Source organism: Kogia breviceps, chromosome 15, assembly GCF_026419965.1.
Source record: "Kogia breviceps isolate mKogBre1 chromosome 15, mKogBre1 haplotype 1, whole genome shotgun sequence".
Classification (NCBI taxonomy): Eukaryota; Metazoa; Chordata; class Mammalia; order Artiodactyla; family Physeteridae; genus Kogia; species Kogia breviceps.
In genome coordinates, this window is record NC_081324.1 from 59,441,124 (window position 1) to 59,457,844 (window position 16,721).

At 40.7% G+C, this 16,721-nt stretch overlaps 1 protein-coding gene across 4 annotated transcripts in view; it reads left to right on the forward strand.

The window, feature by feature from the left end:
• Positions 1–16,721, forward strand: part of PTPRM (protein tyrosine phosphatase receptor type M) — a 760,161-nt gene that overhangs the window by 472,911 nt on the left and 270,529 nt on the right. The gene's annotated exons all lie outside the window — the stretch shown is intronic.

Below are 16,721 nucleotides of genomic sequence, written 5' to 3' on the forward strand. Positions count from 1 at the left end.
AGGTGAGCCCTATTCCTTGAATGGACTTACCGTGGAGTGCTTTTGTTTGTTTTGTTTACATGGAGTTTTAAGTCCTTAACCTTCAGTAAATTGGCTAATCTCTCAATTGAATATGTGACGTATAACTATTTTTTTTAAAGAAACAGGTGATTGGAAAGATGATTGTGAAGTCTTTATTTGAACAGATTTAAGTTTATTACCATGATGTAGGCCTCATTTCTCATCGTGTGATGATTTATATAGCTAAGAAATTACAAAGTATAACTTTTACCGTGAATGAATAAAATAAATTTATTCTTCTTAGGAGGGAGCAAAGGAATGCCTGAACAACTCTTGAGTATGAACTTGTCATAAGCTTATTAATCTATATAAATGAAATTTCTACTTGTTTCAGAGGGATTCAGATATTTTGTACTAACAGAGTAGATTCCCTTGAAAATAACCTATTCCTTTGAATAGCATTCTCCAAGGAAACATTTACATTCACAATTAAGGCTACAGGGCCGGGGGTGGGGTTCCTTTCCCTGTGCCTTTTGTAGAATTTTATTTCATTAACCTTGTGAAACCTGGCCTCTCTTCGATCACATTTTCACTACAGTATCCAAGGAGGATCCATTGGACTTCTTTCTGCCTGATAAGATATGTAAGTTTCAGTTCACAGACTCAAGATGAAAAACAGACAAGCATTAGTTGATAGAGAATTCACATTAGGGTAGAATCACAGAAACTTTTATTTGAAAACCCTGCAAAATGATATGAAACAAGTTTTAGTTTGCTGACTTACTCAAAGTAGTAGCCCATGTAAGGGATTTCGGATCGCCACTCATAGGTGCAGTAAGTGAGAACACTCTGAAATATGTAAAAGCTCTGTTCCAGGTGTAAGATATTATTTCTGCAAGAAAAGCAATGCCACTGACACTGCCCAGGCCCTTTGGGTTGATTTGTTTGGCACTGAGGGGTTGCACGAACTGAATGACCCCAGGCTCACCCTCATTGGATGGCTGTCCAAGACCCAAGTGTACCTATGGCCACAGGTCAGACTTTTTCATTCCAGAAAGCTGAATTATTATTAAATGAAAATTGACGCTCTAACCATGGCCTTGAGAACATCGTTTGTTTCTGACCAATTTGAGTTGCCCAGACTCAGCAAAACAGGCCGTTAGGACAGGATTCCAGGTTCTACCGCAGAGGCATCTTGATGAAATGAGAGGGTAGAGGTCATTCATTTTCAGAGCCTCCAAACTGAAGGAAGCTGAAACCCTAACCATTTCTCCAACACCCTACTTTATTCTCATAAAAACTCCTTTCACACATTTTCTATTCTTGTTGCTTCTTTCCTTCTAACCCTTTCAGTTGGATTGCCATCATCTTTGTATAGATCTTTCCAAGTCTAAGTTTTCAAATAACATTTCTTTGGGCAATCCATGTTAGTCCTGTCCCCAGAAACCCTTTTCTTATCTTTTTAGTGTCAGTTGTGTCCCAAATGACTACTCATATTTTCCATCATCTGCCTTGCTAAGGCACGGTTTTGTTCTTTTCCTTTACACCTTTCTAGTTGTTTTTGGCGACTTTGAAGCCTTACTACTTAGTTAGTTGTAGACATCCTCAGGCTTTTTATTCTTATGTCTATAAAAATACAAATTCAGATGCTGGGCAGGGTGTCTAAAACGCAGGTCCCACATCATTTCATCAGGTGCAGCTCTAACTCTGTGAAGATTGCAGTTTATCATGTCACATGCTCTTTCACACCTGTCATACTGCCTGATTTTCCAAGTTCAGCACTGCTTTGCTTTTCTGAAACATCATCCTGTTACTGGCTAAGCGTTCCTGGAATTGACCGGGGTCATTTTGCGTTCAGCCTCTATGATGCCCTCTTCTACAATGTTAGTGGCTTGAAATGAACAAATTTACTATCTATATCCATCGTGGAAATCTACGATGCTAGAATCAAGATCAATTCTTGTGGCAAACAGTTCGATAAGCATTACAGGGAAATCCACTACAGATGCCACCTTTACTGGAAGGATGCTTGTCTTAAATGGGTGAATTTTATTGGCACAGATTTGAGAGAGGAAATTATCTCAAACTCACCTGTCAAAAAGATTTTTTTTTGAGAAAAGTGAATATTCTCTTCAAAGGATTCATTATTTTAGTACAGCATAATGGGACTGATTATCTATTGAGTAGATGGAAGACCAATATATCTAGAAAGACTAGATTGGGAAAAAAATGTCCATAATACTCTCAGTCTAAATGGGGTATATGAAAATTTTCAATTTCATTTAATGTTTAGAGAAATAAGAACTCTGATTAGGGACTCATAGGGACCTAAAATATAAAGCCATAATGTAGATTGAAACATTTGAACACATCTGGAAATTTGCAAAATGCACATGTAATCAACTGCAATACAAGAAAGCTTTTCCCAAATGGTAAGATAAATACTAGAAGAAGAAATGGAAGTGAACATCTGTTGGCTTTCCTGGATTTTGCACAGAATTATGTGTTCAAAAATACTGTCATTGTGTGATTGCAAAAAACCCATTTTTTTGATTGATTTGATTTTTCTTTAATCCATATTCATTGGTGTTGCAAATTTAGTCATACTTCACTGAGGCACTTTACTAAGTGAGGTGCTTGTATACTGATTCCACTACAAACACTCAGCTTGGTTAATGCAGATTCTTGAAATTTCACTAAACTCTCAATGTAAATGATTGTTGTCTTTTTATCGATCAGAGCATCAGCTCTGTCACATAAAATTATTTAAATCCTGAGATGGCCGGTAAGAACACACATTCCATCATTCCAGCCAGTAAACTAGCACCTAGGACAGAATTTTAATGTCTGTTCATGGATTCAATTTTTTTTTTTTCTTTAATAAGACAGGGAAAAGCTTAATTTTCTTTTACTCATTTAGAATCACCTCATTTCTCTCTCTTCTTCTCTCCACTGTTTATTACATGCAGACAGAGTCCAACAGAGAAAACCCTAATAATTTGGCAGTAAAAGAGCAACTCTTAAAAAAAAAGGAGCAACTCTAAATAGAATGAGTTTTACACTAACTGTGGTGCTTTTCTTGCACTAACAAAAATTCTGTTTGTGATTTTACTCTTGTGATGTATGTCTTTATATATAATCTGCTGTGTGCAGTAACCCTCATTAATGATGTTTTATACCTTCTAATGGGCTGTAGCTTGAGACTCAATCACGTTTTTGTAATTCAAATGACTCTCATTTTTGTTCCTTAGGCATTGTTGCTTTAATTTGTTCATAAATGTTTTGGAGCTCGGTGTCTTCTTAATTAAAACTCAGTGCTTGAATATGTTAACTAATTAAATATTTTGATATTCATTTCAGTGGAATGTTCAAAGATTACCAAATCATTCTTTGATTCATTCATTCAGGAGAAACTGTTGAGTGGGGAAAACATCTATTACAGTTGTGTGCCTACAGGGAGGGATGGAAGAAGGGCAGTAATCACAGCAACAACCAAAACATTAACACTGAGGCTGAACCATGTGAATGTAATTTTAATTCATGGCAGCCACTTTGTTCTTCTAATAGTAAAGTAGTCCAGATTATTTCTTTTTAATTTTATTGAAGTATGGTTGATTTCCAATATTGTTTAATTTCTGCTGTACAGCAAAGTGACTCAGTTATACATGTATATAATTTTTCATATTCTTTTCCATTATGGTTTATCTCAGGATATTGAATATAGCTCCCTGTGCTATACAGTAGGACCTTGTTTATTTATCCTGTATATAAGAGTTCACATCTGCTAATCCCAACCTCCCAGTCCTTCCCTCCCCCTTGGCAACCATAAGTCTGTTCTCTATGTCTGTGAGTCTGTTTCTGTTTCACAGCTATGTTCATTTGTGTCATATTTTAGATTCCACATATAAGTGATATCATATGGTATTTGTCTTTCTTGTTCTGATTTACTTTGCTTAGTATGAAAATCTCTAGGACCGTCCATATTGCTGCAAATGGCATTATTTCATTCTTTTTTATGGCTGAGTAATATTCATATATATATACACACACACCATCTCCTCTTCATCCGTTCATCTGTCAATGGACATTTAGGTTGTTTCCATATCTTTAGCCCCGATTATTTTAATGCTTTGCATTGGCAGTCATTGGTGACTTATACTGTGGCTATCCTCTAAGTTGAATGCTTCCTCAACAGTTATGTTTAAAAAGCAATTTGTGAATAGTTTCTGTTGCTGAGAATCAGGGCCAGAATCTTAAAGCAAATAGGAACTTCACTACCTTATGAATGGGGAAGAGAGGAGGCATAAGGAATGGAAGACATATTTTGCCTAACTTTTTTCAACAATGTTTCCTAGGTAAGTAAGGTTTCAAATGAGATAGGAAATATTTCTTGTTAGTAAAAAGCAAGCATAAATGCTTTATTCATCCAAAACCCTCTGATTTAAAAACAAAAAGACTTGTATCATGTAACACCTGCAGTTTCATATATAAGTCAAGAATTTGTTTATTTTTATATACTATGTCCAGATTTTTATTAAACTGATCTTGCCTTGAATTTACTCTCATGGTAGACTGCAAATGTGTGCTATTTTCATTTACTCCTAACATTTTTTTCCTTATGCTGCTTTGTTTTACGTGGTAAAGTAGGAAACGTTCTGATATTAAAGCGGCATTGTTAACTTCAATATTTCTTGATTTATTCAAATTACTCATCAAATATTCTTTTGTAACAAATTAGACAGAAAATGAAAAATGCATTAAAGGATGCTATTTTCCTCATTATAGAGCTCTTTGTCTTTTGAAAAATCCACTCTTAATCTTAGAAAAAGGTGAAGGACAAGTTTTCATTCCATTGAGGATAAATAGGCAGTAAAGCAATTGTATTTATTTTAAGAAAATGTGTTATATTTCTCACACGTGTTGCATTTGATCCTGGAGCTGTATGGGTAACGAGCTTTATTCTCTTTGTGGGCCTGCACTCATGTCCCCAAGCTGGGTATCACACAGCAGTTTTTGTTAAAGGGACTCAGCATGAGAGTGCCAGGGAGTCTGTGACACTTGCCAACTCGGATGGGACAGTGAAACTAACCTTTGTCAGTAAAAGAAAGGAAGGAGATCATTATTACTAATGAAAGAGAGGACATAATCATGCATTTTGTTCCAAGAAGTTTCCTATTTTAGGAATTACAATTGTTGGCATATGATTGTCTATGGTTTAGAAGTTTGATGTTAGGAAGTATGGACCAGATTCTTTTTACATTTTTTTTTAAAGCAGCAGCAATCTATGTGATTGTCTCCCATTTCTAAGTCCCAGAAAAGACATTATCACTGCATTGTCACCACCTTTCTTGGATACCCCTTTCTCTTCTGCTTCATGCAAGGAGCCTTTGAGCATTTCAACATTATAGGGTTCTTGTGAGGATTAAATGAGGTACTGTTTTCCAAATAGTACTTCAAACCATACTTCGCGCACACTAAATGCTAAGTAAATGTTTCTTCTTGCTCTGGCACCCTTCAGACTGTAGCAGTAGGTGGTTCTCATTGTTTCTTTTCACACGACCGGCCCTGGGCCTCTACCTTTTCCTTTGTTTGTCTCATTCTCTTCAAATCTGCTATCACGAAAAATCTAATTTGACATGAAAAATAAATTGGAATTTAATAAGTGTGTCTATCAATAAAATCCTAAATAGAATTCCTATAAATTCTAATGTCTCTACTGCATTTTAAATTTTGATTGCCTCTGGTTACCTGTTTATTTATGCATTTGCAAGTTTTGAGGAACTGATACTATAACTAGGTAATGAACTCTCCCCCAACCCCAGTTCTGTACAACAGCTCTTTAGAAACGTTAGCTGTTTCCATGTTGACCCCTGAGTCATTAGCTAATTATGGTCTTTATCAGCTCTACACTTAAGTTTATGAATAAACTTAAGCATAAAACAAAAGGAAACCGATCTTCTATTTAGAACCACTCTAAAAGTAAAGTTTGCAACGTGCCATACCAACGAAGAGTCCATGAGACAAGTAACTTGCTTGACTCAATGGGGTCTGTTGTTTTCTCCACCCTCGAAGAATCTGCTCCTCCTTTCACTTTCTTAAAAGAAAGGTATCTGTTATTCAAGTACCATTTTATAGTCATTCAATCATTATGATTATATTAGAATTTATTCTCCAGATTCTAAAAATTGTCCCCTTTTTTTGAATTTTATTTTATTCTATTTTTCTGTACAGCAGGTCCTTATTAGTTATCTATTTTATACATATTAGTGTATACATGTCAATCCCAGTCTCCCAGTTCATCCCACCACCACCCCACCTTCACTATTCCCCCTTGGTGTCCATACGTTTGTTCTCTACATCTGTGTCTCCATAAAAATTACCCTTTAATCAGAATAGTTTTATCTATTAGTTTGATCTTGGCTCAGAGGAACCAGTTAAATAGCAATTTGCAAACATTTTATTATTTCTCCATAAAAAAATTTATCTCTTTATATTACTTTCTTGCTGGATGAAAAAAAAAACTATAGTGTGAAACCTTACAATGAAAAGTTTACCTTGAGATCCAAAGATTCTGTAATTTAAAAGTAGCTTCAGGGACTTCCCTGGTGGCACGGTGGTTAAGAATCCTCCTGCCAATGCAGGGGACACGAGTTTGAGCCCTGGTTCAGAAAGATACCACATGCCGCGGAGCAACTAAGCCCGTGCGCCAGAACTACTGAGCCTGCACTCTAGTGCCAGAGAGCCACAACTACTGAGCCAGTGCTCCGCAACTACTGAAGCCTGTGCACCTAGAGCCCGTGTTCCACAACAAGGGAAGCCACCGCAATGAGAAGCACGTGCACCGCAACGAAGAGTAGCCCCTGCCCACCGCAACTAGAGAAAGCCAGAAAGCCTGTGTGCAGCAACAAAAACCCAACGCAGCCAAAAAAAAAAAAAAAAAAGTAGCTTCATTTTAAATTAACCTATTATAAATCAATGTATAATGTTCAGATCTACCCAATACTTTGCTCTAAATTAATTGGAAACTACTGAATCTATCAATAATGAATAAGAAAGATCATTATGGCCTAAAAGATAAGACAGTATCAGGTGTCATGCATGGTCTTTTTGGATAGGCAGAATCAGTCTTCCGTCCTTTGACATAGGCAGGAAACTCTTCTAATATTCAAATAATTACTCTGATTATGCATCACATGAATAGCGGACCTAACTTTCTAAAATCACTCCCATGATACAGGGAAAGAACATACTCTTTGGAGTAAGTAAACCCAGTTTCAAATCCCAGCTCTCTCAACGACTATCTATGTGATGGTTACAAATCTCTTAACATCTCTGAGCCTCAGGCCACTCATCTTTCCAAAGCAAGGGGTGACGCCACGTTAGCTCACGGAGCTGCTGTTGGGGTTACATTGATGCAGTAGACACTAGGTTTCGAGCACTGTGTGACTCCCTGGGGATCCAGAGGGGCCTGTCGTGGACTCTGTTCTCCAGGGGGTTGCAGTCTAGACACATGAGCCCAGGATGTGCTCTGGTCCCCTGTCTCGGGTGCTGAGGAGCCTGAGGGCGGGGCTGTACCTGGGGGTGAGCGTAAGATTCCAGAGAGGAGCTGAGTCTTGACAGATGGATGTTGCCCACGGGATGTATGTCACATGGAGATAGGAGGTTACGTATGTGGCAGGGACTAAATACTGAGCAAGACAGATGCATCCCAGGAGGGCGGGGAGGACCAAGTTGGCCTGCTCTCGTGATGAGAAGTGTGATATAATTAGAGAGGGGTGGGATGGAGGGATGGGAGAAGCAGAAGGGAGATCAGGGGTAGATTGATTGATTGGGTGACCTTATGCTCCATACCAGGAGGTGGAGATGTATCCAATGGGCACTGAGCAGCCATTCCAGGGACTTAGGTAAGGAAAAAATGTAGGGAAGATCAGCCGCAGCCCTGGAGGGTGGGTTAGTGGGACGGGGCATAGGACAGGTGTGCAGGTGTTCCTTTTCATCCGCCCAGTTAAGGTATCACTAACCCTTAGGGAAGGGATCTTGTACATGTCAAATGCTAATTTTCATTAGAAACGGGACTTAGGGGAACCAGAAACATTTAGTTCTTGTAGAAGAAAAAAAGAGAACGTATCGCCTAATCAAAGCGATTGGTGACGTTAACTGTTTAAAGTATTGTTAAAGTGCATACTAGGACACTCAAAATTGAAAAACTAGCTCAGCCATGACTCTCTGGTAATTTACTGGAAATTACTAATCATGTGAATATTTTTAAATCCCAATTTTCATAAGCGGTAAAGAGGTGGCATTGTTAGTCCTTCTTGCTCAGAAGAACCTTCTGGACCTTTCTCTTTTTGCTTCTCTCTACCTTCCTTTTACTGTATCACCCTAACCCCTTTGCCCTGAGCCTGTGCTAGGCACTTTGGGGACGATTATGAAACACGTTTTGGGGTGTGTTTGCACCGCCTGTGAATGGATGAGACGGTGTCTTAGCTTACTGAAAGAGCGCAAAGGGAGTGAATGCTCCAGGACGCTTAGTGGTTGAGTGCGGCTGACTCTTGGCTGAGGGACAGGGAAGACTCAAGGTTCTGATGACACCGTTTCTCGTTTTTCTCATTCCTATACCCAAAGGAACCCATGCTTGCAAAGGTCAATGTCTGAGGTTGGACTACAGGCTACACAAAGGCCCTTGAGTGTCATTGACAGTGGAGGCCATGCATTATCATATGTGACCGCCTCCCTGGAGGTGAGGTCAGTAGCGTGGGCACAGACCCCCACCCGCCGACCAGGAGCCCAGAAGCCACCTGTCAGGATGGGGAGGCAGACATGCAGGTTGAACTCACTGGCCACTGACAACAGAGAAAGTTACCTCCTGCTGCTTCCCCCCACACCATCTATCTGGACCATCCATAAATGTAACAGTGGACTCACTTAAAAGCTGTCTCTGTTGTAAACCCAGAGCCCCAGAAGGTTGCCGATGCCTTGAATTGAACAACTTATTGCCTGAGTGATAAATCTCACTGCTTCTCTGCCATTTGCTCTCAGCAGCTGCTGGTCTTCCTAATCACGATTATTGATTCCACGGAGTTTAAGGGATGAATTTCTAGAGGTGTTCCGTGCTGAGACTGTTAGCCTTTGGGAGACAGGATCTTGGACATTTTGACAAAGACTAACTGATCCGACTACGGGTGCTTCACTTTCATTTTTTTAAGTGTTACAATCACATAAATACATGAGAAAAGATGACAAGTTCAGAGAGGCTTATAGTTACTCTTGAGGCAGACAGTGAAAGCCAATCCAGGGAGCTGCTGAGAGCTGTGGGCTTTGGGAGCCAAGGAGCCACTCGGAGAGGACCTGACCACTCTCCTCAGTTGTCAGAACCTCGTGATCCTATGGAGGGGGGCGGACATGGCCATATAATGAACACTGTTTTATGTCATTCTCTTCAGCAGAACATTTTCTCAACCAGTGCCTCTAAGAATGTACAGTATAATCGTTTATGATGATAACAGCAAAGCACAGGAAAATGTTGATGTGCCTTCTATTTCATCAAAAATTATTTTATTAAGTCTATTATTACATTGTGCTTGTGATGGTTACCTATATTTGGTTTTCAGTTCCTTAATTTAATTAACAGTCAGTTCTTCAATCTGTGAGATAGTAGAACGATTGGGTAGCAGTGTTTGTTTCTTCCATATCATCGTATCCATTTTGAGCTGTTCTCTGTGTCCTGTTTTTTTCATTTCTCTACGTTTCCCTAATAGTGTTTGCCTGTCCAGTGTCAGTGTATTTCCTGCTCAATGAGAATTGGTAAGAGCTCTCTGAAATTATTAGTCTCTAGTTAAACTTCTTGCCCTGTATAATATTGCCAAGTGTTATAGGAAATTTGAGGGTTGACATTTGCCTTATTATTCATTCATGTGTGTACCAGATATCTACTGAGCATCTTTATTTTCAAGTCACTGTGCTAGGATGGTGATCAAGCTGTGTGGAGAAGTCCAGAGTACACTGAGAGCATATAACAGAAGGATGAAATCCCAACAAGGGAATCAGGATGTGCTGTTTCAGCTGAAACTCAATGGAAAAGTAGGAAGTGGCCCATCAGGGGCTGGAAGGCAGGTGTGGGTCCACCAAGGAGAGGAGCAGCCTTTAGAACAGCCTAGGATCAGAGAAAGTAAAGAGATGTAGACAGTGGTCATCCCAGCAAATACAGTTAAAACCACACACATAGTAAATGAAGCTTGACCAGCACTCAGGAGTATTAATTAGATTTATGAATTTAATGTTGGAAGTGAGCCTTTTCCTAGGCTAATTATTATGTAAAATGTATGTAAATGTAATAGGAAATGCAAAATGATCACAAAATGATTTTCGTAGTTTAGTTTCTGAATATCCTTCAGTACCTCAAACCTAATTAAGTGTGCCATAAATGTTTATTGAATTGAACATCATCTTTTTCTTGTGAGAAGTAATTATCACTGAAACCTTTATAGATAAGAAGCTGAAGGTCTCAAACCTCCTTTGAGCTCGTTGGATGTATAAGGAAGAAGAAGCGTTTAAAATTTATATTCTCATCTCCAAATAAAAGTTAAATACCATGACCCTTCCATAGAGTGCAGAAGCATAAAAAAATACCCTACCCTTACCCTTGGATCAATCTTAGTTTTTTTTTTAATAAAAAGAGAAATTCAGAAGGACTACTTCAAATAAGCCATTGGGACAAGTTCAGATTACATCAGGAATGTCACTAGAATCTTGCACGCCTGTACTGACCCCTTTGAAACTTCGGCTTCTCACCTCTCAGGGTCACTGACACCCTCCTTTCTCCTTTGCTTTCCACCATCCCCCCATAGGTGGGAAAGGGGGTTGGGAGGTGGGAGAAATGGGCGAAGGGGCATGAACTGTGGGGTGATGGATGGTACCTGGACTTGTCATGGTCGCCCCTCTGTAGTGTATACAGATGTTGAATTATAATGCTATATACCTGAAAGGTATATTAGAATTATATTTTTTTAAAAAAACTGGGAACCATGGAGAATTATTACAAAGAATTCTCTGAAAACAACTATCATCAAAATCAAATTAAAATGTAATGAAAGCTTAAAATTAATTACTAATTAATTAAAAGAAAAGAACAATTGCATGGAACAGAAGCCTTGGGTTTGCATCTGGGCTGTGTTGTTTACACTACCGTGTGACCTTGGGCATCCTGTGAACTCTGAGTCTTTCTTTAGTTCTGAAATTGAGTCTAACACAGGATCTATCCGTTTCACAGCATCATCTTGAGGATTAATACAGGCGAAAGTTCTCTGTAAACTCAAGTGCTAAGAAAGGGTAAAACTATAATATCAGGATTTGCTTAACAAAACACACTGACTAGATTGATGTTCAGTTTTTATTCCTTGCTTTTGGTAATATGCTTAAAATTTCTAATCACTACTGCCCTTTAACTTTTATGCCAATATACCGAGATTATCACTTCAATAGTATCTCTGGGGACTTCCCTGGTGGCGCAGTGGTTAAGAATCCACCTGCCAGGGCTTCCCTGGTGGCGCAGTGGTTGAGAGTCCGCCTGCCGATGCAAGGGACACAGGTTTGTGACCCGGTCCGGGAAGATCCCGCATGCCGCGGAGCGGCTGGGCCCGTGAGCCATGGCTGCTGAGCCTGCGCGTCCGGAGCCTGTGCTCCGCAACGGGAGAGGCCACAACAGTGAGAGGCCCGCATACCAAAAAAAAAAAAGAATCCACCTGCCAATGCAGGGGACACGGATTTGAGCCCAGGTCCGGGAAGATCCCACATGCCGCGGAGCAACTAAGCCCATGCGCCACAACTACTGAAGCCTGAGCGCTTAGAGCCCATGCTCCACAGCAAGAGAAACCACCACAATGAGAAACCCACACACCATAACGAAGAGTAGCCCCTGCTCATTACAACTAGAGAAAAGCCCACGTGCAGCAACAAAGACCCAACACAGCCATAAATAAATAAATAAAAACAAATAAGTTTATATTTTAAAAAAATAGTATCTGTATTCTAAAGGAAACCCATACTTTGACAATAAGTTTATGGTCATTGTAAGAAATATGTGCAGTCATTTTGTAAAATCATCGGAGTTTTAGAAGACGTACTGTTCCAATCCAAGCCCCACAGAGATGAGAAAGCACTGCTGGTTGGAGTAGTTACAAACAAGGGCTCTTTCCTGGGAACGAAGGTGCAGAGGTGTTCAGAAGCATCAAATATGCAGCCAACTACAGCATGGAGTTTGGTGACCCGGGGTTTAAATCCTAGTGCTTGTTTGCCCTGTAATCTCAGGCAAGTGATACTTTTCTGTCTCATTTTCTTCCTCAGTTAGTTGTGGGTGATAATATCTACCTCAAAGGGCTGCTAGGAGGTGAATGACAGTAAGCAAAGCAGTCAGGACAGCATCTAACACAGACGTTATCAGCTCAATATAGGAAAAATTTCTTATTTATTGTTGACTCTATTCTGGTCTGTAAAGATGACAGCACCTTGTAGATAACTTGGTAGCCTCTTTTCTTATGCCTGTGTCATAGGAAAGTTTCTAAGTCCCAGTATAATACTTCTGAACCTCAGTTATGATCTGACAGGAATAATAATTATGACAATAAAAAAATGAAGAATTGTTGTTACTTGGCTTGAGTAGCTATAATGTGGCAGTCCCATGCTTGGTCCTTTATGAAATGATTTCTAATCATCCAGAGCAGAGTTCCTGGTCAGATGCCAGCACTCTGTGTACAGATATAGGAACTGAGGTCTGGGGGGATTAACAGTCAGCCATGCTCTCCCTGTGCAACAGTGCATGGCCAGCAAGGCCCCTCCCAGGAGCCATACCCACCACAGACATCGTCCCTGCAGAATCTGGAACCAATGTGGTTACACCTTTCTTAGCAGACATGGGCTTTTCTGAAAATTAGTATCCTTTCTTTATTGTCTCTTCCAGTGTTAAGAAAATATATAATGCCTTTGTTTTTAGATTATGATCCTTGCAATCTTTGGGGTTTATCTCTAATACTTCATTCTTAGAAGTTAGAAGCAGGGTTTTTTGATTTTGGTTTTCTTCATTATTTCTTCATTTTTGTTTTTTTTTTTGCGGTATGCGGGCCTCTCACCGCTGTGGCCTCTCCCATTGCGGAGCACAGGCTCCGGACGCGCAGGCTCAGCGGCCATGGCTCACGGGCTCAGCCGCTCCGCGGCATGTGGGATCCTCCCGGACCAGGGCACGAACCCGTGTCTCCTGCATCGGCAGGCGGACTCTCAACCACTGCGCCACCAGGGAAGCCCTTCATTTTTGTTTTTAAACTAAGACTTCCTTTTTATTTTTTTGGTCAAGCCTAACTCCATCAAAATCCGCTCAATGTTTACTAGCGAAATTTTGAGTACTTGAAGGACTTGGGTTAAACAGCTTTGTTTTAGTGTATTGGAGTGTTTTAATCAAATTCAACAGTCTTTTTTTGTTGATATGTATGTTCTTTTTCATATTACCGTGTTTAATAGTCTCCGGAGAATAAAGAAAGAAAATACCAATTCTTTTGAAATGCTTATTAATAGTTCTTTTTTAAATTGTTCCCTCTTCTTTATTGAAGAATTGTAAACTGCAAAACTATCTTAAACCTTGGGGGCTAAAGGTTCTTTTGTCACAGTTCTGGAACCTTTTGAAAAGGTTCTATCCATTGCTAAAATTGTTTAAGGAAAGGAGCTCTAAATACCTGGCTTCCAACCTAAAATTTTTCCTGTTTTCACTGGTACACATAGTCACAAAAAACAAAATGTCATTTAACAGTAAAACTTCAGTTTTATATTACTATATTGGCTCGGTTTTTTAATGAGTTATTGTAGCTGAATTGCTACAGAGTGTGTTCACAAAAGGTACTAAATCCCTTATTACCACTGCCACCACCCTTCCCCCACCTGATCTTAGGTGACTTTTATTGTATTAAAAAATAATACTCTGGATTCCTTTACTGCCAGGAAACAAAGATCATTTTTATTAAAGTTGCTTTTAGGATGACAGTGTCAGTCATCTCTTTGAAAATTCATTTTGGAAATTAAGTTTGTTCTTCCAGAACCCTTGAAAAGAAGCCTGAAAAATTGCAGGGGAAGGTAATAATAATAGAGTAGATGTATTTGAGCAGTTATACTGTGAAAGTTAATTTAACTTTCCCTCAAATTCCATTTCAAACTTGCTTTTGTGCATGAAAATATACTGTCTTGCTTTCCTTCCCTCATGTCTCAGATTTTCTTTTTCTTCAACATAATCCCCTCCGAAGGATTCTGTGTAGGAGATCAGAGCTCCAGTCTGATGCAGGACCTGCAGGACCTGCAGGGCAGGTGCACAGGCCTTGCTCAGGGCCTCCTCTGCAGAAGGCCGGGCCAGGGGCCACTGGCCTGGGAAGGGTGCAAGGGGCTCCCCCTGTCAAATTCTACCACCACTGCCCCCAAAACAACCAACACACCTGTAATATTTTGACTTCACCTTAATGATTAAAATGGAGAGCAAATGAAATACGAAAATTGAGAGATGATGGCTCTTGTAACCTGCAGCGTGATTAGAGAAGGCAGACAAAGGAGTTCCAAGTTTGCCTGGCAGGCACCTGTGGGGAGGTGGAGGGGAGCAGAGACCAAGGCTCTGCATGTTTGCAGGCTGCGCTCCCTGCCCCCTCCCCCAGGGAGCAATCTGCCTGGTTCTTATTCCTCACCTCAGGCATCCCAGCGGTGTGGGAGTCAGCAACCAGCCCCGCTTGTCATGCCCTGCAGCGTCCTTCTGCCGGGGGCTGGGCAGTATGGAAACTGTGAGGAAAACGCTGCCACTCCTGGGGTTCCTCTCCGGGAAACTCGGGCACCCTCGGGACAGGCCTGCTGGGAGCCTGGCAGGCGTCTGAGCCAGAGCCTGGCCATTCCCCTCAGTGTCTGGTCCTATTGATGAAGGATCCTCATGCCTCTCGGGAGTCTGATGGGAGACTTGTTGAGACTTGGGTGGGTCTTTGTTGGCACAGGTGGTCGTAGTGAATGGAGACTGCATCGGGAGTCCAAAGACGTGAGCTTTTTGTTTGTTGTCATTGCTTTGTCTCTAATTTGGGGGGAAAGTCGATGGCTGTAGGCAGCACGGGACAGTCTTCAGGCGTCACCAACAGTAAGAGCGTTTGGGCACTAGGTCCAGGCCAGATGTCCTCGGGGAAGCTGATGCCACAAGAGGTGTTTTTTTTTTTTTTTTCAATAGATCTTTTTTGGAGTATAATTGCTTTACAGTACTGTGTTAGTTTCTGTTGCACACCAAAGTGAATCAGCCACATGCATACACATGTCCCCATATCCCCTCCCTCTTCAGGCTCCCTCCCGTCCTCCCTATCCCACCCCTCTAGGCGGTCATAAAGCACAGAGCTGATCTCCCTGTGCTACGCGGCTGCTTCCCACTAGCTATCTATTTTACATTCGGCAGTGTGTATATGTCGATGCTACTCTCACTTCGTCCCAGCCTCCCCCTCCGCGCCCCTGTGTCCTCAAGTCCACGTAGACACTGACACTCCCCCTCTGTACCCTCTTTCACTCTGTACAAACCTCTGTCAGCATCTTGTCCCGGTTCTTTGTTGGAGGGACCTGTTTCTAACACCCCGAGAACAGGGACAGTGTGGACTTCATTCCTCTTTCTCTTCTTCCCTTGTGCCTCGCACAAGGCTTGATATGTGATAAATATCGTAGAAGATAAGGAAATATGAATAAAATAGTTTTCTTCTCACTTGTTGATGTCACAGCTTGCCTGATCTTGTACCAGGGATTATAAAATATCAGAGCTGGAAAGGACCTTAGTGGTTAGGGGATGATTTGGTGGCAGTGCTGGACCCAGTCACCTGGGCATGGGACTCCCAGTTCACTGTGCTCTCAGCAGCACCCCCTTCGGGGTGGTGGCATTTGTATTCTGGCTCACCTGGCCTGAAATACTGCTCCTTTTAGGGACTGAAAGATTCTGACTTGGGTATAATAATGAAGATATTTAGTATGGCTTTGATAGTATTTGGTTTTTCTAGTTTTATTCAAATCCCTAGAGCTGTTTAAGAAAAACAAGCTTTAAAAATAGTAGCAGAGCTTGGGTTATAATTTTTATAGTCATGCATTTGTTATGAAATTGTGATGATTAAATTATGACAAACGTAACTGAAATGAAATGTGCAAAGGAAAACGTCTTCACTTGTTAAAAGGAGAAGTCACTCTTAAAGATGTTCCATCTTGGACTAATTTACTTGAAATTTGGTGCCTGTCTTGAAGATTAATAACATGTGGCCTTTTACACAGCTTCTCAGCCCAAGTCTAATGTTCTAGTTGTCCTTTCATTATCCCAATCCTCCATAACTAAAGGATTTTTCCTTCCTGCCCTTTGTTCACAATATGGAGCTGTAATTGAGTTCATATTTCTCGCCCAACCTTTCAGCTATAATTAATATTTTATTATATCAGATTTTGTCACTAACTAGCAGAGCAGCAGGGTGTGGGACCACGTGCTCAGGCGTGCTTACACATACACACACACACACATATGCACACACATGCAGAACAGAAGTAACTTAGGGATGCCAGGCGAGCTCCTGATGATGAATTATGGCTGAGAGAACATCAATTTTATTTGTGGTACCCTGAAAATATGCCACAGCAATAGATGGCCGATCCTATCTAGAAGAGAGCAGGACAAAGAGAAATTAAAGTGGGCAGCATAG